Source organism: Pseudophryne corroboree, chromosome 1, assembly GCF_028390025.1.
Source record: "Pseudophryne corroboree isolate aPseCor3 chromosome 1, aPseCor3.hap2, whole genome shotgun sequence".
In the NCBI taxonomy this organism is placed as follows: domain Eukaryota; kingdom Metazoa; phylum Chordata; class Amphibia; order Anura; family Myobatrachidae; genus Pseudophryne; species Pseudophryne corroboree.
The window spans coordinates 427,191,035-427,214,406 of record NC_086444.1 but is presented as its reverse complement, the minus strand read 5'-3'; the positions used below and the strand labels follow the sequence as shown (position 1 = coordinate 427,214,406).

Below are 23,372 nucleotides of genomic sequence, written 5' to 3'. Positions count from 1 at the left end.
TCGCATTTATCCTCTCTCCCTTCCAGAGACACAAGCTATGTTTGACTATATCAAATCCAATCTTCACAAGGGATTCATCCGTCCCTCTACCTCCCCGGCTGGAGCGGGCTTCTTCTTCGTGAAAAAAAAGGACGAAGGGTTAAGACCATGTATCGACTACCGCGGCCTAAATGATATTACCATCAAAAATAAATACCCCTTGCCTCTAATCACAGAGCTATTTGATAGAGTTCGCGGTGCCCACGTTTTTTCCAAGCTCGATTTGAGGGGGGCCTATAACCTTATACGCATCAGAGAGGGAGATGAATGGAAGACCGCCTTCAATACCCGGGATGGGCATTATGAGTATCTGGTGATGCCGTTCGGTCTTAGCAATGCTCCTGCTGTCTTCCAGGGATTCGTCAACGAAATCTTCCGAGACATGTTATACCTAAGTGTCGTGGTGTATTTGGATGACATCCTGATTTTTTCAAAAGACCTTGCGGAACACAGGATACAAGTGCGGATTGATCCGCACAATGATCAGAAATACACCAATGAGGTGACAGTACAGTACCTTATTGAGATGAGCCAGCATTTGAGAACTTGACAAAAGAACTTGAAACTGTTGATTGCTGGTATGCCAAATACTAACTGTCTTGATTGTGAACCAAGAGACTGTGTGAATGTTCTTACGCTCAGGTTGCCTAATAGGTGGGAAGGACCACACCAAGTTTTGTTGACAGCACTATCCAAGTGAAAGTAGCCGTGAGAGAGACTTGGGTCGACGATTCCCATTGCAGGAAAGTCGGTAGTCCGGAAGGAACTCGTAAATGGAGTGAGATCGCAAAAGTATCACCAGAGACTCTGTTCCGTGAAGACTGAGAGGCGGCACTGTTGAACACTACCTGAGCGTACTAAAGGATTGCAGAAAGACCAGTCATTGTAATTGATTTGTTATGAACAAGAGTTGTTTTGTTCTATTTCTCTTTTCTCTCTTTCCCGCTGACAAACATTTTTTTTCAGAATATTCTATTTTTGTGAGGTTTTTTTATGAGGAGTCGAGTGTGGGACTGGAACTGGTTCTGGAGGAAGGAGTGATTTCCTTATAGAATCCCAGGATTAGCCGATCAGTTTGTTAAAGTCAGAGAAAAATCAAAGCTCTAGTAGTTATGGAGTTCGGAGGTAATCAGGAACAATCAGACAATGGCTAATCACACATTGCAGATAAAGAGCTCATTAATATATGTGGAAGAAAGGTTTATGAGTGGCTCTCCCCGAACACTGAAGGTTTATGTTATTTAGGAAGGACATTACTTATAACCCTTGTTCAATTATTAAACAGACCTAGCATATGTTCCAGAAATGGAAGCAATGTTCAGAGAATGATAGGAATATGTAGATCATGAAAATTTTATATGTCACTTTCACGATTTGTTTGTGTCTTCTTCATCTACCCAGCAGAACCTCAATCGAATCCAAACATCAGTGTACAAAGATGTAGGTACATGTATGTGTGAAATGTTCGTCGCAAATCAGACATTATAGGCCAAAGCACTGTCCCAGCATACTCTATAGGTTGAATGTTGTCCCACACCCAACCAGTGGTCCCGTGACCGCCGAGTGCATATAGAGGACGTCTCGTCCTCCTCCCTGTCTTCCCCAAATATAGTCAAGTGTCTGATTTGCGAAATGAATACATACTTGTGTCTAGGTCACCGATTATTGTCCGAAATATTTTTTTCTTAGGTTAATAATTGATGGCAGTTATTGTTTACTGCCAAAGGGTGGACTGTCGAAGTAAAAAATATTACATAGAAAGAACATACAAACTCTACACACATATAAGTCGCTATACTTGCAAATACGCGCAGCGAGCACAGCAATATATGGTAACACACGCATTTACACGGACATGCCACAGAGATGGATTTGACACTTATTTCATACAGTACATAATTATAATAATATCAAGCGCCAGACATCATAATGATTTAAAATAAGAATTTACTTACCGATAATTCTATTTCTCGGAGTCCGTAGTGGATGCTGGGGTTCCTGAAAGGACCATGGGGAATAGCGGCTCCGCAGGAGACAGGGCACAAAAAGTAAAGCTTTTCCAGATCAGGTGGTGTGCACTGGCTCCTCCCCCTATGACCCTCCTCCAGACTCCAGTTAGGTACTGTGCCCGGACGAGCGTACACAATAAGGGAGGATTTTGAATCCCGGGTAAGACTCATACCAGTCACACCAATCACACCGTACAACTTGTGATCTAAACCCAGTTAACAGTATGATAACAGAGGAGCCTCTGAAAGATGGCTCCCTAAACAATAACCCGAATTAGTTAACAATAACTATGTACAAGTATTGCAGATAATCCGCACTTGGGATGGGCGCCCAGCATCCACTACGGACTCCGAGAAATAGAATTATCGGTAAGTAAATTCTTATTTTCTCTATCGTCCTAGTGGATGCTGGGGTTCCTGAAAGGACCATGGGGATTATACCAAAGCTCCCAAACGGGCGGGAGAGTGCGGATGACTCTGCAGCACCGAATGAGAGAACTCCAGGTCCTCTTTTGCCAGGGTATCAAATTTGTAGAATTTTACAAACGTGTTCTCCCCTGACCACGTAGCTGCTCGGCAGAGTTGTAATGCCGAGACCCCTCGGGCAGCCGCCCAAGATGAGCCCACCTTCCTTGTGGAATGGGCCTTAACAGATTTAGGCTGTGGCAGGCCTGCCACAGAATGTGCAAGTTGAATTGTGTTACAAATCCAACGAGCAATCGACTGCTTAGAAGCAGGCGCACCCAACTTGTTGGGTGCATACAGTATAAACAGCGAGTCAGATTTTCTGACTCCAGCCGTCCTTGAAATGTATATTTTTAAAGCTCTGACAACGTCCAACAACTTGGAGTCCTCCAAGTCGCTTGTAGCCGCAGGCACTACAATAGGCTGGTTCAGGTGAAACGCTGATACCACCTTAGGGAGAAAATGCGGACGCGTCCGCAGCTCTGCCCTATCCGAATGGAAAATTAAATAAGGGCTTTTATAAGATAAAGCCGCCAGTTCAGATACTCTCCTGGCGGAAGCCAGGGCCAGTAACATAGTCACTTTCCATGTGAGATATTTCAAATCCACATTTTTTAGTGGTTCAAACCAATGGGATTTGAGGAAATCTAAAACTACATTTAGATCCCACGGTGCCACCGGAGGCACCACAGGAGGCTGTATATGCAGTACTCCTTTGACAAAAGTCTGGACCTCAGGGACTGAGGCCAATTCTTTTTGGAAGAATATTGACAGGGCCGAAATTTGAACCTTAATAGATCCCAATTTGAGACCCATAGACAATCCTGATTGCAGGAAATGTAGGAAACGACCCAGTTGAAATTCCTCCGTCGGAGCACTCCGATCCTCGCACCACGCAACATATTTCCGCCAAATGCGGTGATAATGCTTCGCGGTGACTTCCTTTCTTGCCTTAATCAAGGTAGGAATGACTTCTTCTGGAATGCCTTTTCCTTTTAGGATCTGGCGTTCAACCGCCATGCCGTCAAACGCAGCCGCGGTAAGTCTTGAAAGAGGCAGGGACCCTGTTGAAGCAGGTACCTTCTCAGAGGTAGAGGCCACGGATCGTCCGTGACCATCTCTTGAAGTTCCGGGTACCAAGACCTTCTTGGCCAATCCGGAGCCACTAGTATCGTTCTTACTCCGCTTTGCCGTATGATTCTCAATACCTTTGGTATGAGAGGCAGAGGAGGAAACACATACACCGACTGGTACACCCAAGGTGTTACCAGCGCGTCCACAGCTATTGCCTGCGGATCTCTTGACCTGGCGCAATACCTGTCCAGTTTTTTGTTGAGGCGAGACGCCATCATGTCCACCATTGGTCTTTCCCAACGGTTTATTAGCATGTGGAAAACTTCTGGATGAAGTCCCCACTCTCCCGGGTGAAGATCGTGTCTGCTGAGGAAGTCTGCTTCCCAGTTGTCCACGCCCGGGATGAACACTGCTGACAGTGCTATCACGTGATTCTCCGCCCAGCGAAGGATCCTGGCAGCTTCTGCCATTGCACTCCTGCTTCTTGTGCCGCCCTGTCTGTTTACATGGGCGACTGCCGTGATGTTGTCCGACTGGATCAACACCGGTCTTCCTTGAAGCAGAGGTTCCGCCTGGCTTAGAGCATTGTAGATTGCTCTTAGTTCCAGAATGTTTATGTGAAGAGACTTTTCCAGGCTCGACCACACTCCCTGGAAGTTTCTTCCTTGTGTGACTGCTCCCCAGCCTCTCAGGCTGGCGTCCGTGGTCACCAGGATCCAATCCTGTATGCCGAATCTGCGGCCCTCCAATAGATGAGCCCTCTGCAACCACCACAGAAGAGATACCCTTGTCCTTGGAGACAGGGTTATCCGCAGGTGCATCTGAAGATGCGACCCTGACCATTTGTCCAACAGATCCCTTTGGAAAATTCTTGCATGGAATCTGCCGAATGGAATTGTTTCGTAAGAAGCCACCATTTTTCCCAGGACTCTTGTGTCCAGAATCATCCCTAGGAACAGCAGACGAGTTGTCGGCATTAATTGGGATTTTGGAATATTCAGAATCCATCCGTGCTGCTTTAGCACCTCTTGAGATAGTGCTAATCCCATCTCTAGCTGTCCTCTGGACCTTGCCCTTATTAGGAGATCGTCCAAGTATGGGATAATTAATACGCCTTTTCTTCGAAGAAGAATCATCATCTCGGCCATTACCTTTGTAAAGACCCGAGGTGCCGTGGACAAACCAAACGGCAGCGTCTGAAACTGATAGTGACAGTTTTGTACAACGAACCTGAGGTACCCCTGGTGTGAGGGGTAAATTGGAACGTGGAGATACGCATCCTTGATGTCCAAGGATACCATAAAGTCCCCTTCTTCCAGGTTCGCTATCACTGCTCTGAGTGACTCCATCTTGAACTTGAACTTCTTTATGTACAGGTTCAAGGACTTCAGATTTAGAATAGGCCTTACCGAGCCATCCGGCTTCGGTACCACAAATAGAGTGGAATAATACCCCTTCCCTTGTTGTAGAAGAGGTACCTTGACTATCACCTGCTGAGAGTACAGCTTGTGAATGGCTTCCAAAACCGTCTCCCTTTCGGAGGGGGACGTTGGTAAAGCAGACTTCAGGAAACGGCGAGGTGGATCTGTCTCTAATTCCAACCTGTACCCCTGAGATATTATCTGCAGGATACAGGGATCTACCTGCGAGTGAGCCCACTGCGCGCTGTAATTTTTGAGACGACCGCCCACCATCCCCGAGTCCGCTTGAGAAGCCCCAGCGTCATGCTGAGGCTTTTGTAGAAGCCGGGGAGGGCTTCTGTTCCTGGGAAGGAGCTGCCTGTTGCTGTCTCTTCCCTCGACCTCTGCCTCGTGGCAGATATGAATAGCCCTTTGCTCTCTTATTTTTAAAGGAACGAAAGGGCTGCGGTTGAAAAGTCGGTGCCTTTTTCTGTTGGGGAGTGACTTGAGGTAGAAAGGTGGATTTCCCGGCTGTAGCCGTGGCCACTAAATCTGATAGACCGACTCCAAATAACTCCTCCCCTTTATACGGCAAAACTTCCATATGCCGTTTTGAATCCGCATCGCCTGTCCACTGTCGCGTCCATAAAGCTCTTCTGGCCGAAATGGAGATAGCACTTACCCGTGATGCCAGTGTGCAGATATCCCTCTGTGCATCACGCATATAAAGAAATGCATCCTTTATTTGTTCTAACGACAGTAAAATATTGTCCCTGTCCAGGGTATCAATATTTTCAATCAGGGACTCTGACCAAACTACCCCAGCACTGCACATCCAGGCAGTCGCTATAGCTGGTCGTAGTATAACACCTGCATGTGTGTATATACTTTTTTGGATATTTTCCATCCTCCTATCTGATGGATCTTTAAGTGCGGCCGTCTCAGGAGAGGGTAACGCCACTTGTTTAGATAAGCGTGTTAGCGCCTTGTCCACCCTAGGAGGTGTTTCCCAGCGCTCCCTAACCTCTGGCGGGAAAGGGTATAATGCCAATAATTTCTTTGAAATTATCAGCTTTTTATCAGGGGCAACCCACGCTTCATCACACACGTCATTTAATTCTTCTGATTCAGGAAAAACTATAGGTAGTTTTTTCATACCCCACATAATACCCTGTTTAGTGGTACCTGTAGTATCAGCTAAATGTAACGCCTCCTTCATTGCCAAAATCATATAACGTGTGGCCCTACTGGAAAATACGGTTGATTCGTCACCGTCACCACTGGAATCAGTGCCTGTGTCTGGGTCTGTGTCGACCGACTGAGGCAAATGGCGTTTCACAGCCCCTGACGGTGTTTGAGGCGCCTGGACAGGCACTAATTGATTGTCCGGCCGCCTCATGTCGTCAAACGACTGCTTAAGCGAGTTGACGCTATCCCGTAATTCCACAAATAAAGGCATCCATTCTGGTGTCGACCCCCTAGGAGGTGACATCCCCATATTTGGCAATTGCTCCGCCTCCACACCAATATCGTCCTCATACATGTCGACACACACGTACCGACACACAGCAGACACACAGGGAATGCTCTACACGAAGACAGGACCCACTAGCCCTTTGGGGAGACAGAGGGAGAGTCTGCCAGCACACACCAAAAAAGCGCTATATATGACAGGGATAGCCTTATAATAAGTGCTCCCTTATAGCTGCTTTATATATATCAAAATATTGCCATTAAATTTGCCCCCCCTCTCTGTTTTACCCTGTTTCTGTAGTGCAGTGCAGGGGAGAGACCTGGGAGCCGTCCTGACCAGCGGAGCTGTGAGAGGAAATGGCGCCGTGTGCTGAGGAGATAGGCCCCGCCCCTTTTCCGGCGGGCTCGTCTCCCGCTATTTTGTGAATCCAAGCAGGGGTTAAATATCTCCATATAGCCTCTGGGGGCTATATGTGAGGTATTTTTAGCCTTTTAATAGGTTTTCATTTGCCTCCCATTGCGCCCCCCCCCCAGCGCCCTGCACCCTCAGTGACTGCGTGTGAAGTGTGCTGAGAGGAAAATGGCGCACAGCTGCAGTGCTGTGCGCTACCTTTAGAAGACTGCAGGAGTCTTCAGCCGCCGATTCTGGACCTCTTCTTACTTCAGCATCTGCAAGGGGGCCGGCGGCGCGGCTCCGGTGACCATCCAGGCTGTACCTGTGATCGTCCCTCTGGAGCTGATGTCCAGTAGCCAAGAAGCCAATCCATCCTGCACGCAGGTGAGTTCACTTCTTCTCCCCTCTGTCCCTCGTTGCAGTGATCCTGTTGCCAGCAGGAATCACTGTAAAATAAAAAACCTAAGCTAAACTTTCTCTAAGCAGCTCTTTATGAGAGCCACCTAGAATTGCACCCTTCTCGGCCGGGCACAAAAATCTAACTGGAGTCTGGAGGAGGGTCATAGGGGGAGGAGCCAGTGCACACCACCTGATCTGGAAAAGCTTTACTTTTTGTGCCCTGTCTCCTGCGGAGCCGCTATTCCCCATGGTCCTTTCAGGAACCCCAGCATCCACTAGGACGATAGAGAAAATTATATAAGGAGTAATGTCATGTATGTGTATTATTTGAACGAAGCCAGATACACCTGTCATATTTGGTATTAAAGCAACCAGATTAATGTGTAGATTCATTTGATACTTGTTATTAAGTTGTAGGACATTGCAACAAATAGTTATGATTAAATGTATGAAAGCTAAAATCACTCTTATTAGGACAATGGACAGGAAACTCTGGCCAGCCCCTTTGATTGTCTTCAAGGCTGAATCTGGTTAGCATACGAACAAACCAGTGACTCATCATGAATGAGAAAGTTCCCTCCCTTAGACTAGATGTGTGCACTACCCCCAAACTAGATAACACATTGCTGGTCACACAGGAGGCAGTTGCTGTTTTGTCTCAGACGATGATGGAGATGTTGTCTAACCAGTTTCTGCATGATTTTACAGAGAGAGAGAGTGATATGGAGAGACGAATTTATATGAGAAAGGAATGGAATTGTATGCTGTAACTGTAGCTGTAACTGTAACTGTATGTATTAACTGCTTACTGTATGAGTTGTAACCATGAAACTATATGTATACTGTACATTGTAATATATTGAATCCATATCCTTTTAATAACAAATATATACATCAATGAGCTTTGGAACTCAGATAATGTGTGGGTGTATTGTTTTCTCTTATGGGATGCAGTGTTTTGCGATGTACAGCACACTTTTATCGTATATGGTAAAAAGATGCGCCTGGCGTCTGCAGTATATATTAGAGTAGGCATTTAAATATTTGTTAGAAAGCAATTTGGTATTTACACCACAATAGTGCCAGATACACGTTGCCCCACAGTGCCAGGTATACATTTGCCCCCAGAGTGCCAGACATACATTGCCTCACAGTGTCAGATATACATTTCCCCCCAGTGCCAGATACAGAAATGCCCCCACAGTGCCAGATATGCCCCCCAGTGCCAGATACAGAAATGCCCCCAGTGCCAGATACACATGTCCCCCCAGTGCCAGATATTCCCTCAGTGACAGATATGCCCCCAGTGCCAGATACACATGTCCCCGCAGTGCCAGATATGGCCACAGTGCCAGATACACATGTCCCCCCAGTGCCAGATATGCCCCCAGTGCCAGATACGCATGTCCCGCAGTGCCAGATATGCCCCTAATGCCAGATACACATGCCCCCCCAGTGCCAGATATGCCCAGTGCCAGATACACATCCCCCCCAGTGCCAGATACACATGCCCCCCCCAGTGCCAGATACACATGCCCCCCCAGTGCCAGATATGCCCCCAGTGCCAGATACACATGTACCCCCAGTGTCAGATATGCCCTCAGTGCCAGATAAACATGTGCCCGCAGTGCCAGATATGCCCCTAGTGCCAGATATGCCCTCAGTGCCAGGTATACATGCCCCCCCAGTGCCAGATATGCCCCCAGCGCCAGGCATACATGAAGCTCCCCCCCCCTCCCCTGCTGCTTACCGCTGCTGCTGCTGCTGTTGTCCTGTGTGTGTCTGTGTGAGGGGAGGAGAGCGCAGCCGGGGCCTCTCCTTCCCCTCAGTCTGGGTGCAGGTGTCTTAGTTCAATTCAGCGCCGATCCGTGAGCCAATTAAAGTTCGCGGTCCGGCAGCCTTGGCTGCCGGTCCGCGAGCTCTGATTGGCTCACGGGCGGCGCTGAATTGAACGAAGACACTGAGCGTCAGGAGAGGCGCAGGCTGCGCTCTCCTCCCCTCACATCAGTGGGAGCGGCGGTGAGCAGCAGAGGGAGGGAGGGACAGAGCAGCGGCCCGTCGGTGTGGGTACGGCGTACCCACAGCTAAATTCTTAAGGGTATACGCCGTACCCACCCGTACCCGCACACTTGCACCGCTGAGTATGTGTATATATCACTCGGACTTTCCACTTGTAAATAACAATCAGCCCATAATGTAAAGCTACATTTTTATTACACGTCATCAGGAAACAAGAATGCCACTACAAGGACATTTGCATGGGCAGATACATGGATTGTATGTCTGTGTTCAGACCAAAACGTTGACAGCCTTATACTGCAACCAGGGGACGGATGTAATGACGCCTGAGTACGACAGCCATATGGGATGTTGGCTGAACTCAAGGGGCAATCACTTACAAGGTAAAACCATGCCTTGTAAGTGATTGCCCCTTTAAAAAAAAAAGTCAGAGTTCCGCATGGCCGCTGAACTCGGGCGTCATTACATCTGGCCCCAGACATGGAATATTGTGATTATTGCTCATTTGGTAATAAATATTTAAGTACATTAATTTCAAAAACTGGTGAGTGCTCTTGTAATCACCTTTAAGTAGGACCTGCACTTCTGCCTCATGCAGGTGCGTGGGGGGGGGGGGGGGCTGCACTGACAACTGGGGAAGGGTCCCGCATTTGTTAAGTGACCCAGGCCCCCAAAGGCTTAATCCGGCCCTGCTCATAGCAGAGGCAGCAGGAACATGTGTGGCCACTTACCAGCAGTGGGAGAAGGTAAGTCAGTCCGGCAGGTGGGAGTGACACCAGGTGTGGGGCGGTAGCACCTAGTTACCCTTCATGGAGAGGACTTTTCCCATAAGCCCCTGGGTCCATGTCACCTGGTGGGGGCTACTGGTGTGCTCTACCCACAGACTGTCCAGGAGCTGTGCGGGAACTGGTGAACAAGGGCGTAGCTACCATAGGTGCAGGCAGTGCAGCTGCTTTGGGGCCCAGAGCTGAGAGAGGCCCACCTTCCCCATCAAAGTTACATGTGTTATATACATTTTTCGCCATTGGGTGGTACGTAGGGGTCCTGTTAAACTTTTAAGTATCCTCCTGGACCTGCTCATCAGTGCCGTAACTAGGCATTTTAGCGCTGTGTGCAAGAAACGGCATTGGCACCCCCCCCCCCTTGCAAGACAGGGGCAGTGGGCGTGCAAAAAATATATAGGGGCGTGGCTTCAAAATAATACCAATTCATACTACGGTGCACAGTAGTCTCCATTATTCAAATTACGCTGCACAGTAGCGCCACTACACCAGGTAGAGCCCCTTTTACACATTATGGCAGACAGTCCCCCTTTTTACACATTACGGCAAACAGCATCCGCTTTTTACACATTACGGCAGACAGCGTCCCCCTTTTTACACATTACGGCAGACAGCGTCCCCCTTTTTACACATTACGGCAGACAGCGTCCCCTTTTTACACATTACGGCAGACAGCGTCCCCTTTTTACACATTACGGCACACAGCGTCCCCCTTTTTACACATTACGGCAGACAGCGTCCCCTTTTTACACATTACGGCAGACAGCGTCCCCCTTTCTCTAACGTCCTAGTGGATGCTGGGGACTCCGTTAGGACCATGGGGAATAGACGGGCTCCGCAGGAGACTGGGCACTCCAAGAAAGATTTAGTACTACTGGTGTGCAGTGGCTCCTCCCTCTATGCCCCTCCTCCAGACCTCAGTTAGAATCTGTGCCCGGACAGAGCTGGGTGCATTTTAGTGAGCTCTCCTGAGCTTGCTAATAAGAAAGTATTTTAGTTAGGTTTTTTTATTTTCAGAGAGCTTCTGCTGGCAACAGACTCTCTGCTACGTGGGACTGAGGGGAGAGAAGCAAACCTACTAACTGCGGCTAGGTTGCGCTTCTTAGGCTACTGGACACCATTAGCTCCAGAGGGAGCGAACACAGGAACCTAACCTTGGTCGTCCGTTCCCGGAGCCGCGCCGCCGTCCCCCTCGCAGAGCCAGAAGACAGAAGCCGGCGGGTTGAAGCAAGAAGACGTCAAAATCGGCGGCAGAAGACTCCTGTCTTCATATGAGGTAGCGCACAGCACTGCAGCTGTGCGCCATTGCGCCCACACTAACCCACACACTCCGGTCACTGTAGGGTGCAGGGCGCAGGGGGGGGCGCCCTGGGCAGCAATTAAGTACCTCCTGGCAAAAGCAGCATATATACAGTTGGACACTGTTATATGCATGAGCCCCCCGCAATTAATTTTACACAAAATCGCGGGACAGAAGCCCGCCGCTGAGGGGGCGGGGCCTTCTTCCTCAGTACTCACCAGCGCCATTTTCTCTCCACAGCTCCGCTGAGAGGAAGCTCCCCAGGCTCTCACCTGCAGACTCACGGTAGAAAGGGTAAAAAGAGAGGGGGGGCACATAAATTTAGCGCATTAATCATATATACAGCAGCTACTGGGTAAACACTAAGTTACTGTGTGATTCCTGGGTCATATAGCGCTGGTGTGTGTGCTGGCATACTCTCTCTCTGTCATTCCAAAAGGCCTTGTGGGGGTCCTGTCCTCATATAGAGCATCCCCTGTGTGTGTGGTGTGTCGGTACACGTGTGTCGACATGTTTGACGAAGAGGGCTATGTGGAGGCAGAGCAAGTGCAGATGAATGACGTGTCTCCGCCGACGGCGCCGACACCTGATTGGATGGATATGTGGAAGGTGTTAAATGATAATGTAAACTCCTTACATAAGAGGTTGGATAAAGCTGATGCCTTGGGGCAGTCGGGGTCTCAGCCCATGCCTGATCCTACAGCGCAGGGGCCGTCAGGGTCTCAGAAGCACCCTCTATCCAAAATTGTTGACACAGATATCAACACGGATTCTGACTCCAGTGTCGATGACGATGATGCAAAATTGCAGCCTAAAATGGCTAAAGCCATCCGCTACATGATTATAGCAATGAAGGATGTATTGCACATATCAGAGGTGAACCCTGTCCCTGACAAGAGGGTTTATATGTATGGGGAGAAAAAGCAAGAGGTGACTTTTCCCCCTTCACATGAATTAAATGAATTATGTGAGAAAGCGTGGGATTCCCCCGATAGGAAAGTGCTGATTTCCAAAAGGTTACTTATGGCGTACCCTTTCCCGCCAAAGGACAGGATGCGCTGGGAATCCTCCCCTAGGGTTGATAAAGCTCTGACTCGCTTATCTAAGAAGGTGGCCCTGCCGTCACAGGATACGGCCGCCCTAAAGGATCCTGCAGATAGGAAGCAGGAAAGTATCCTGAAGTCTGTTTATACACATTCAGGTACTCTATTGAGGCCGGCAATTGCGTCGGCCTGGATGTGTAGTGCAGTAGCAGCATGGACAGATAATCTGTCTGAGGAAATGGATACCTTAGACAAGGATACCATTTTACTGACCCTGGGGCATATAAAAGACGCTGTCCTATATATGAGGGATGCCCAGAGGGACATTTGCCTACTGGGCTCTAGAATAAATGCAATGTCAATTTCTGCCAGAAGGGTCCTGTGGACTCGGTAATGGACAGGTGATGCCGACTCCAAAAAGCACATGGAGGTGTTACCTTACAAGGGTGAGGAATTGTTTGGGGACGGTCTCTCGGACCTAGTTTCCACAGCTACGGCTGGGAAGTCAAATTTTTTGCCATATATTCCCTCACAGCATAAGAAAGCACCGTATTACCAAATGCAGTCCTTTCGATCACAAAGAAGCAAGAAGGTCAGAGGTGCGTCCTTTCTTGCCAGAGGCAGGGGTAGAGGAAAGAAGCTGCACCATACAGCTAGTTCCCAGGAACAGAAGTGCTCCCCGGCTTTCACTAAATCCACCGCATGACGCTGGGGCTCCACAGGTGGAGCCAGGAGCGGTGGGGGCGCGTCTCCGAAATTTCAGCCACCAGTGGGTCCGCTCACAGGTGGATCCCTGGGCTATACAGATTGTGTCTCAGGGATACAAGCTGGAATTCGAAGTGATGCCCCCTCACCGTTACCTCAAATCGGCCCTGCCAGCTTCCCCCATGGAACGGGAAGTAGTGTTAGCGGCAATTCACAAGTTGTATCTCCAGCAGGTGGTGGTAAAGGTTCCCCTCCTTCAACAAGGAAGAGGATACTATTCCACAATGTTTGTGGTACCGAAACCGGACGGTTCGGTCAGACCCATATTGAATTTAAAGTCCCTGAACTTTTATCTGAAAAGATTCAAGTTCAAAATGGAATCGCTCAGAGCGGTCATTGCAAGCCTGGAAGAGGGGGATTTTATGGTGTCTTTGGACATCAAGGATGCGTACTTGCATGTCCCCATTTATCCACCTCATCAGGAGTACCTCAGATTTGTGGTACAGGACTGTCATTACCAATTCCAGAGGTTGCCGTTTGGGCTCTCCACGGCACCGAGAATATTTACCAAGGTAATGGCAGAAATGATGGTGCTCCTTCGAAAGCAAGGAGTCACAATTATCCCATACTTGGACGATCTCCTCATAAAGGCGAGGTCCAGAGAGCAGTTGCTGATCAGCGTAGCACACTCCCAGGAAGTGTTGCAACAGCACAGCTGGATTCTGAATATCTCAAAGTCGCAGCTGATTCCTACAACACGTCTGCCTTTTCTGGGCATGATTCTGGACACGGACCAGAAGAAGGTGTTTCTCCCGGCGGAGAAGGCTCAAGAGCTCGTGACTCTAGTCAGAGACCTCTTAAAACCGAAACAGGTGTCGGTGCATCGCTGCACGAGAGTCCTGGGAAAGATGGTGGCATCATACGAAGCCATTCCCTTTGGCAGGTTCCATGCGAGGATATTTCAGTGGGATCTGTTGGACAAGTGGTCCGGATCGCATCTTCAGATGCATCGGCTGATCACCCTGTCCCGGAGGGCCAGGGTGTCTCTTCTGTGGTGGCTACAGAGTGCTCACCTTCTCGAGGGCCGCAGGTTCGGCATACAGGACTGGGTCCTGGTGACCACGGATGCGAGCCTCCGAGGGTGGGGGGCAGTCACTCAGGGAAGAAACTTCCAAGGGTTGTGGTCAAGTCAGGAGGCTTGTCTGCACATTAATATCCTGGAACTAAGGGCCATATACAACGCCCTGAGTCAAGCGGAGCCTCTGCTTCGCAACCCACCGGTGCTGATTCAGTCAGACAACATCACCGCAGTGGCTCATGTAAACCGCCAGGGCGGTGGCGGAAGCCACCAGGATTCTTCGTTGGGCGGAGAATCACGTGCAAGCACTGTCAGCAGTGTTCATTCTGGGAGTGGACAACTGGGAAGCAGACTTCCTCAGCAGGCACGACCTCCACCCAGGAGAGTGGGGACTTCATCAAGAAGTCTTCACTCAGATTACAAATCGATGAGAACTGCCACAGGTAAACATGATGGCGTCCTGTCTCAACAAAAAGCTACAAAGGTATTGCGCCAGGTCAAGAGACCCTCAGGCGATAGCTGTGGACGCACTGGTAACACCGTGGGTGTTCCAGTCGGTCTATGTGTTTCCTCCTCTTCCTCCCATACCCAAGGTGCTGAGAATCGTAAGAAAAAGAGGAGTGAGAACAATACTCATTGTTCCGGATTGGCCAAGAAGGACTTGGTACCCGGAACTGCAAGAAATGCTCACAGAGGACCCGTGGCCTCTGCCTCTCAGATAGGACCTGTTGCAACAGGGGCCCTGTCTGTGCCAAGACTTACCGCGGCTGCGTTTGATGGCATGGCGGTTGAACGCAGGATCCTAGCGGAAAAAGGCATTCCGGAGGAAGTTATTCCTATGCTGATAAAGGCTAGGAAGGACGTGACAGCAAGACACTATCACCGTATATGGCGAAAATATGTTGCCTGGTGTGAGGCCAGGAAGGCCCCTACAAGGGAATTCCAGCTGGGTCGGTTCCTGCACTTCCTACAGTCTGGAGTGACTATGGGTCTGAAGTTGGGGTCCATAAAGGTCCAGATTTCGGCCCTATCCATTTTCTTTCAAAAGGAACTGGCTTCTCTTCCTGAAGTTCAGACGTTTGTTAAGGGAGTGCTGCATATTCAGCCCCCTTTTGTGCCACCAGTGGCACCTTGGGATCTCAACGTGGTGTTGGGTTTCCCGAAATCCCACTGGTTTGAGCCACTTAAGACCGTGGAGCTAAAGTATCTCACGTGGAAGGTGGTCATGCTATTGGCCTTAGCTTCGGCTAGGCGTGTGTCAGATTTGGCGGCTTTGTCATGTAAAAGCCCCTATCTGGTTTTCCATGTGGACAGGGCAGAATTACGGACTCGTCCGCAATTTCTGCCGAAGGTGGTGTCATCTTTTCATTTGAACCAACCTATTGTGGTGCCTGCGGCTACTCGTGACTTGGAGGATTCCAAGTTGCTTGATGTAGTCAGGGCTTTGAAGATATATGTAGCCAGGACGGCTGGAGTCAGGAAGACTGACTCTCTGTTTATCCTGTATGCATCCAACAAGCTGGGTGCTCCTGCTTCAAAGCAAACCATTGCTCGCTGGATCTGTAGCACGATTCAGCAGGCTCATTCTGCGGCTGGGTTGTCGCATCCAAAATCAGTGAAAGCCCATTCCACAAGGAAAGTGGGCTCTTCTTGGGCGGCTGCCCGAGGGGTCTCGGCATTACAGCTTTGCCGAGCAGCTACTTGGTCGGGTACAAACACATTTGCTAAGTTCTACAAGTTTGATACCCTGGCTGAGGAGGACCTTGTGTTTGCCCATTCGGTGCTGCAGAGTCATCCGCACTCTCCCGCCCGTTTGGGAGCTTTGGTATAATCCCCATGGTCCTTACGGAGTCCCCAGCATCCACTAGGATGTTAGAGAAAATAAGATTTTACTCACCGGTAAATCTATTTCTCGTAGTCCGTAGTGGATGCTGGGCGCCCGTCCCAAGTGCGGACTTTCTGCAATACGTGTACATAGTTATTGCTTAATAAAGGGTTATGTTATGTGGCCATCCATTGTTGATGCTCTGTTGTTGTTGTTGTTCATACTGTTGACTGGGTAAGTTTATCACAAGTTATACGGTGTGATTGGTGTGGCTGGTATGAGTCTTACCCTGGATTCCAAAATCCTTTCCTTGTAATGTCAGCTCTTCCGGGCACAGTTTCCTTAACTGAGGTCTGGAGGAGGGGCATAGAGGGAGGAGCCAGTGCACACCAGTAGTACTAAATCTTTCTTGGGAGTGCCCAGTCTCCTGCGGAGCCCGTCTATTCCCCATAGTCCTTACGGAGTCCCCAGCATCCACTACGGACTACGAGAAATAGATTTACCGGTGAGTAAAATCTTATTTTTTACACATTACGTCAGACAGCGTCCCCCTTTTTACACATTACGGCAGACAGCATCTCCTTTTGTACACATTACGGCAGACAGCGTCCCACTTTTTACACATTACGGCAGACAGCGTTCCCCTTTTTACACATTACGGCAGACAGCGTCCCCCTTTTTACACATTACGGCAGCCAGTCCCTCTTTTTACACATTGTGGCAGACAGAATAGATAGAGAAATAGATAGAAAGAGAGAGAGATATACCATCTCTCCCCGCTGGCAATCAGGCTCCTCGGTGCTGGCAGATCCCGGGCAGCGGAGGAGGAGGAGCAGGGAGGGGGACTGGAGCCGCAGTAGCGCTATGTAATTGGTAGAGGCACCGCTGCAGCAGTCCCCTCTCCTTCCGTATTGGCTGCCCGCCACCGCTGTGAATGCTGGGATGAAGGAACCGCATCCCAGCATTCACAGCAGCGCCGGGCAGCCAATACGGAAGGAGAGGGGACTGCTGCAGCGGCGCCTCAACCAATTGCATAGCGCTGCTGCGGCTCCAGTCCCTCCCTCCTCCTCCTCCTTCTCCGCTGCCTCCAGCGCTGCTGCTCTCCTCCCCTGCCTCCGGACCGGCTTTTCCAGCACGGCGCACACAGCAGAGGCGGCTTGTAATGAGTCAATTTGACTCATTACAAGCCGCTGGCCGTTGCGCCCTCAGGGCAACTGCGCTGTGTGCCAAGCACACCTGGCACACACGTAGTTACGGCTCTGCTGCTCATTGTAGTGTGGTATAAAATGAACTAGAGGGAATGATAATGTTATATAATATGAACCTGGGCACTGTAATGAGGCACAATATGAACTGAAGCACTATATATCATAATCAGAGCTGGCCTTAGGCATAGGCAAACTAGGGCATTTGGTATGCTTAGGGGCACAAGCAGCTTCTGATTAAAATGATATGCAGCATGCCTATTTTCTGTGTGTGACTGCGGCTGTATCTGCATACAAAATGCTACGTTGCAGTGTATTCCTGGAAATCACTGTAATGTAGCATTTTGTATGCAGATACAGCCGCAGTCGCACACAGAATATAGGCATGCTGCATATCATTTTAATCAGAAGCTGCTTGTGCATCCTAGCCACATAGTAATGCAAATAATGTGATGCATTTTCATAAACAAAAGGCAGCTGACGTTAGCAGAGCTGCCAGCTGACTCATGCCAGGCATCTCCTGCAGAACTAGCGGCGGTGCTAGGGGGCACCAGCCAAAATCTTGCCTAGGGCATCATATTGGTTAGGGCCGGCTCTGATCATAATGTGAATTGGGGGTACTGTGCAGTGTGCGGCATAATGTGTACTGGCAGCTCTGAAATATGACATAGGGTGAACTTAAGCACTACTGTGATTCATAAAATAAACTAGGGCACTACTATGGGGCATAACATTAAATATGGCTGAAAAAAAATGTGAAACTCATGTCGACCTTTTGTCCATATTGACCTTTTGTCCATGTCGACCTAAGGTGTGTCGACCTGGAGTCCAGATACCCTTTTCATTATACTGTATGTTTCCCTAATACGTCAGAAGTGGAAATGTGAGGGTTAGAAGGGAACTGCAGCTGCTGACCGACATCAGAATAAAAGTTTAGTTGTCACTTATAGCTGCAGGGAAGTAGCAGTGGCCGTGCCCGGCTGCACCCCTATACTGCATTCTGCGCTTCCTGGTGGGGAGGGCGCTGCCACTGTGGATACGGTTGAGGCTAGATCCAAGTGGCCTAAGGGACCTTTTCCGTCAGGGGGAGGAGCCACGACACAAGGGGGAGAAGCTAGGCCAGCGGGACAGTTGCTCTACTATCACCGCCACCAACTATTACCTTCAGTAATTAGCCCGAAGCGTGGCGAGCGAAGCGACCCCGCGAGGATACTTCTTGGGTACCCTGTTCGGCCGTAGCTCCTCCCCCTGGTGACGTGTCTCCTCCCCTAGGTACGTCACAAGGTCCATTCTCCCACTCCGATATAGAACCAACCCTGTGGATACCCGGCGCGGATACGGAACACCGACCGCAATTGTAAAGACTCCCATTGTAAAGACTGACATAGAAAGCCATAGAAAGCGTTACTGTACCTACGACTAGTGCGACCTTCCGCTAAAAGCGACTGTTATACCAGAGAGGCTTCACTTTCTTCTCACACACTGACTGCGCCAAGCTGATCCCGGGCAGCGCTGTCACTGCCAGGCTCTCCGTTTCCTGCTTCCTGCTCCAGCTAGCACAACCCACCCACCTGATGCTGGGCAGGAGCAATCCAATCCTGCATAAAAGTTATGTCCTCCTCCTCAGTCTTCCGTCGTCATGGAGCTAGGTAAATCATGCTATTGCATGCATAGGGGCTGAGAATAGGCCAGGTGGTAGTGACGGCTCCTGTGGAGAACATTAGCACAACTTTGTCAGTGAGGCTGAGCTGTATAGGAAAATATCCATAATGTTAATGTGGATACAGTTGGAAAAAGATCCATTATTACTGGGTTTTTTTACTATAGCGACCTGCTGTGATTGTCTCTGGTTGGTGTAAACATAAATGACAGTTTTATAAATGGTACTGTGGCAATTTCAGCAGTATCTCTTCAACAGAAATCCAGTCTCATATAAGCCAGGTATGATAAGGCTAGTGGGGGTCATTCTGACCCGTTCGCTCACTGCTTTTTATCGCAGCCAAGCGAATGGGTACCCACTGCGCCGGCGCCGTAGTGCGCCGGTGCATGTCAGACAGCCAAAGGCTGTAGCTGGGCTGCGATCGCCTCTGCCTGATTGACAGGCAGAGGAGGTCGCTGGGCGTTCGGCCGCTGTTTCGCAGGCGTGGCCGGACCGTGCTAGGAGCGGCCCGCAGCGGCTGCGTGACTTCATACGCAGCTGCTGCGGGCCGGGGAGCGACGAGTAGCTCCCGGCCAGCACGCTAAAGCTGCGCTTGTCGGAAGCTACTCTTGAAGTGCAAAGGCATTGCCGCTGTGCGATGCCTTTGCACTTCTGCAGGGGGGGGCGGCATTGACATGCGGGGCGGACTAGCCGTGTGCTGGGCGTCCCCCCGCATGTCAGTGTGAATGATCGTAGCCATGCTAAATTTAGCACAGCTTCGATCATCTCGGAATGAGGGCCTGTGAGCCATAACCAAGGGGAGGCAAACACATCTCCGGCAGCTAAGTCTAAATTGAACGCAAATATGTAAATAGTTTGCCAATGCTCTAAATAAGGCAATCAGAAATTAAAAGAGTTCAGAAATTAACGATTCTACCTAACTTAACAATTTTGTCTTATTAGTCGTTCAAATTTCCACTTTAATTTACATGCCTTGGTCCCAGACCTAGATGGGCAGGGATGTAGTCACAACACCTCCCTCTACATTCCGCCACCTGAGAATCCCACCAGTCGGCATGCCGACTAGCAGGGACTATTCCCACTCGTGGGTGTCCACGACACCCATAGAGTGGGAATAGAACATGTGGCGACCACAGGTTGCCACCAAGCCCACAGCATGGCTTTTTGTGCTCGCCCCCCCCATTCCCAGCATTTCACTGCCGGGATACCGCCGGAGGCATGCTGACTGTCGGTCACGCATACCCAACCCAGTGGGCATGCTGCTTAGTGGCTCTGTTCTCCGCAGGACTCCTTAACATCTACTAGCTCATGTACTAACATTCAATTGGTCTCGCATGCTGTAACATCTGCTCCAGAGCCCTATGGACCGGTCGGAGCCCTGGCCTGCTTTTCTCCGTGACTATCAGCCTGCCTATTTCTTCCGTCCTCCTGATACAACTGCAGCAGGAGGCCGAGCAGGGCCGGTTCTAGACCTTGTGGCGCCAAGGGCGAAAGTTTCCTTTGGCGCCACCCTGACAGGTAAAACAGAGTGAACGCGCGCTGTAGGGGCGTGGCGTCATAGAGAAGGGGCGTGGTCACAGCTGTGCCCCCTGTAGTTTTGGCCCCAGTAGCTGTGTCCCCAGTACTGTGCTCCCTGTAGCTGTGCCCCCAGTAGTTTTGCCCCCAGTATTAATGCCCCCAGTACTGTGCCCCCATTATTAATGCCTCCTGTAGCTGTGCCCCCAGTATTAATGCCCCCTGTAGCTGTGCCCTCAGTACTGTTCCCCTGTAGCTGTGCCCCCAGTATTAATGCCCCCTGTAGCGCCGCTTACACAAATAAAAAAAACACCACCAGCCCCGCTCCTGCTTCCTGACCGCTGCTGTCCTCCGTCTCCTGCCGCCGGCGCCGCTCCTCGGATCTATGTGAGAAACGTCATGACATCTCTCCCATAGCACCACACAGACACTAAATGTCAGTTATGACCTCTACTGTCTATGGCCGCTCCCACAATGCCGTGTGGTGCGCGATGACTTCAGGTGCACCGCACGGCACCAGTAGCGGCTCCTGCCACGGCGCCGGCAAGAGACGCTACTGAGGCAGAGAGTGGCTGGGATGCTCTGTGTCAGCAACAGAGAGAAATATGTCGCATCCTAGCTGCTTTGCCTCCCCAATTACCGGCCGCATCCTGGGGATCTGCTGGCAGTGTCGTATTTCCAATTAGGCACGAGGCATGTGTCTAGGGGTGGCACTTGTTTGGGGGCGGCACTTGGATACTTGTGTTGTGGTACTGTCAATCCAAAAAGCATCAGTAACTGCAAAATATTTCCACTGTACTGTAGCATATGCCATCTTGAAAGGAGTGTAAGCAGGCAGGACATGCACATACTGCCCCTGTAACATACTTACCTACTCTTCCGGATTCTGAGGGAGACACCCGGTTTTTCGAGTAGTCCCCCGCAGCCCCGGAAGAGTGGGCACACCTCCCGCATTCTGCCCACTTCCTAGTGAAGTGGGCAGAATGTGGAGAAAGATACAGCAAAATCGCAGACTGGTGGAGGGGGCGGAGCCTAATGACGCAATTATATGCTAATCGCATCATTTAGCCCCGCCCCCTATGCAAATATTAACCTACTGTGGGCTTTTCCTGTCGAGTAGGCGGGGCTTAATGATGTAATTATCTCAGCCCCGCCCTCGTCACCGCCCACCTGCTTCGCCTCTTCGGGCATCTCCCGGAGAGGAGATTTGAGATGTCGGTAAGTATGCCCTGTAAGCTTCCCTTCTTAGTAAATATGGATACATAATTACAAATTAAAAAAAATGTTATAGTGGCCTTTCTCTAACGTCCTAAGTGGATGCTGGGGACTCCGTAAGGACCATGGGGATCAGCGGCTCCGCAGGAGACTGGGCACAACTATAAAGAAAGTTTTTAGACTACTGGTGTGCACTGGCTCCTCCCACTAAGACCCTCCTCCAGACTTCAGTTAGATTCTTGTGCCCGGCTGAGCTGGATGCACACTAGGGGCTCTCCTGAGCACCTAGAAAGAAAGTATATTTAGGTTTTTTATTTTACAGTGAGATCTGCTGGCAACAGACTCACTGCAGCGAGGGACTAAGGGGAGAAGAAGCGAACCTACCTAACAGGTGGTAGTTTGGGCTTCTTAGGCTACTGGACACCATTAGCTCCAGAGGAATCGACCGCAGGACCCGACCTTGGTGTTCATTCCCGGAGCCGCGCCGCCGTCCCCCTTACAGAGCCAGAAGCAACGAAGAGGTCCGGAAAATCGGCGGCAGAAGACTTCGGTCTTCACCAAGGTAGCGCACAGCACATTGCTCCTCATGTACACCTCACACTCCGGTCACTCAGAGCCGGCCCTAGCCAATTTGATGCCCTAGGCAAAATTTTGTCTGGTGCCCCCCCAGCTCCGCCGCTAGTTCTGCATCTGTACCTGCAACGCTCAGGTAGTGGGGCCCACCGGGGGGTTACCCTGTGGGCCAGTTCAACTCTGCACAATGCCACACAGTAATGACCATAATACATATAATTCCACACAGTAAAGGAACCTTAAACATATGCCCCACATTAGTAATGCCCATAATACACATAATGCCACACAGTAATGCACCTTACAGATATGCCCCACATTAGTAATGCCCATAATACACATATACTGCCACAGATACTGCCACACTTGCTGGTTATACAAAAAGATCAGTATCAAACATGTAGAAACTGTCCATTCTCTTCACTATTCAGTGTGTTTGCTGGTGTCTGTTACTCCCGTTAACTGCATGCCCTTTACTTTATACTGTGGGAGCTAAATGCTCTGCCCTCCAGTCTGATGTGTCCGAAAGTCACGCTGCACTGATGTTTAGAAATAGCACAACGCAACTCACTGACCACGTTACAGTGCTAGATGGCAGGGGAATTTTACGGTATGGACTGACTAGGAAATAAAGTGTGCGGAGAACACTGCCCATGTTATGTCCCTGCAGACACCTGGGGTTTGCACAGGGATAAGGGACACACACAGGATGGCAGGGTCCCCCTCCCCCATGTGCACAAGCAGTATAGGTGATGTCAGGTTTCTGTGAAGCAGTCTTCCAAAATACACATGTGTTATCATAAGAAGCCATCCAGTAATAACCTTATATAGTCAGTAAAAATGTCACAGGTCCAGGAATTGCATTTACTGGGCTTCTGCTGTCTGTCTGAGGTCTCACAAGTCAGGGGCATTCAAGCATGTCGGAGGAAGTTTAAGGCACAGTGTGCATTTTTTTTGACAAATGTAAACAGCAGTGTATACAAGTACTGATTGAATACATTTGGAAAGTAACAGTTAGTTTGCGGACTGTCCCTCTCAGCATGAGATACTGCAGGGACATGCTTGGATGCCCCTAGACATGCTTGAATGCCCTAGGCAAATGCCTAGCCTGCCTATAGCTAAGGCCGGCTCTGCGGTCACTGATGGGTGCAGGGCGCTGGGGGGGGGGCGCCCTGAGGGCAATATATGACACCTTGGCT

General features: G+C 49.9%; 1 protein-coding gene across 7 annotated transcripts in view; it reads right to left on the bottom strand.

The window, feature by feature from the left end:
* The window catches only part of LOC134890326 (telomerase protein component 1-like), a 262,589-nt gene extending 243,708 nt beyond the window's left edge, over positions 1-18,881 (bottom strand). For 3 of the 7 annotated variants that reach the window (XM_063913445.1, XM_063913451.1, XM_063913452.1), the window contains exon 1: positions 18,624-18,762. The gene's annotated coding sequence lies outside the window, so the exon portion shown is untranslated. The other 4 variants (XM_063913448.1, XM_063913446.1, XM_063913450.1 and 1 more) reach the window with 4 other exon arrangements.
* Positions 18,882-23,372: the final 4,491 nt, after the last annotated feature.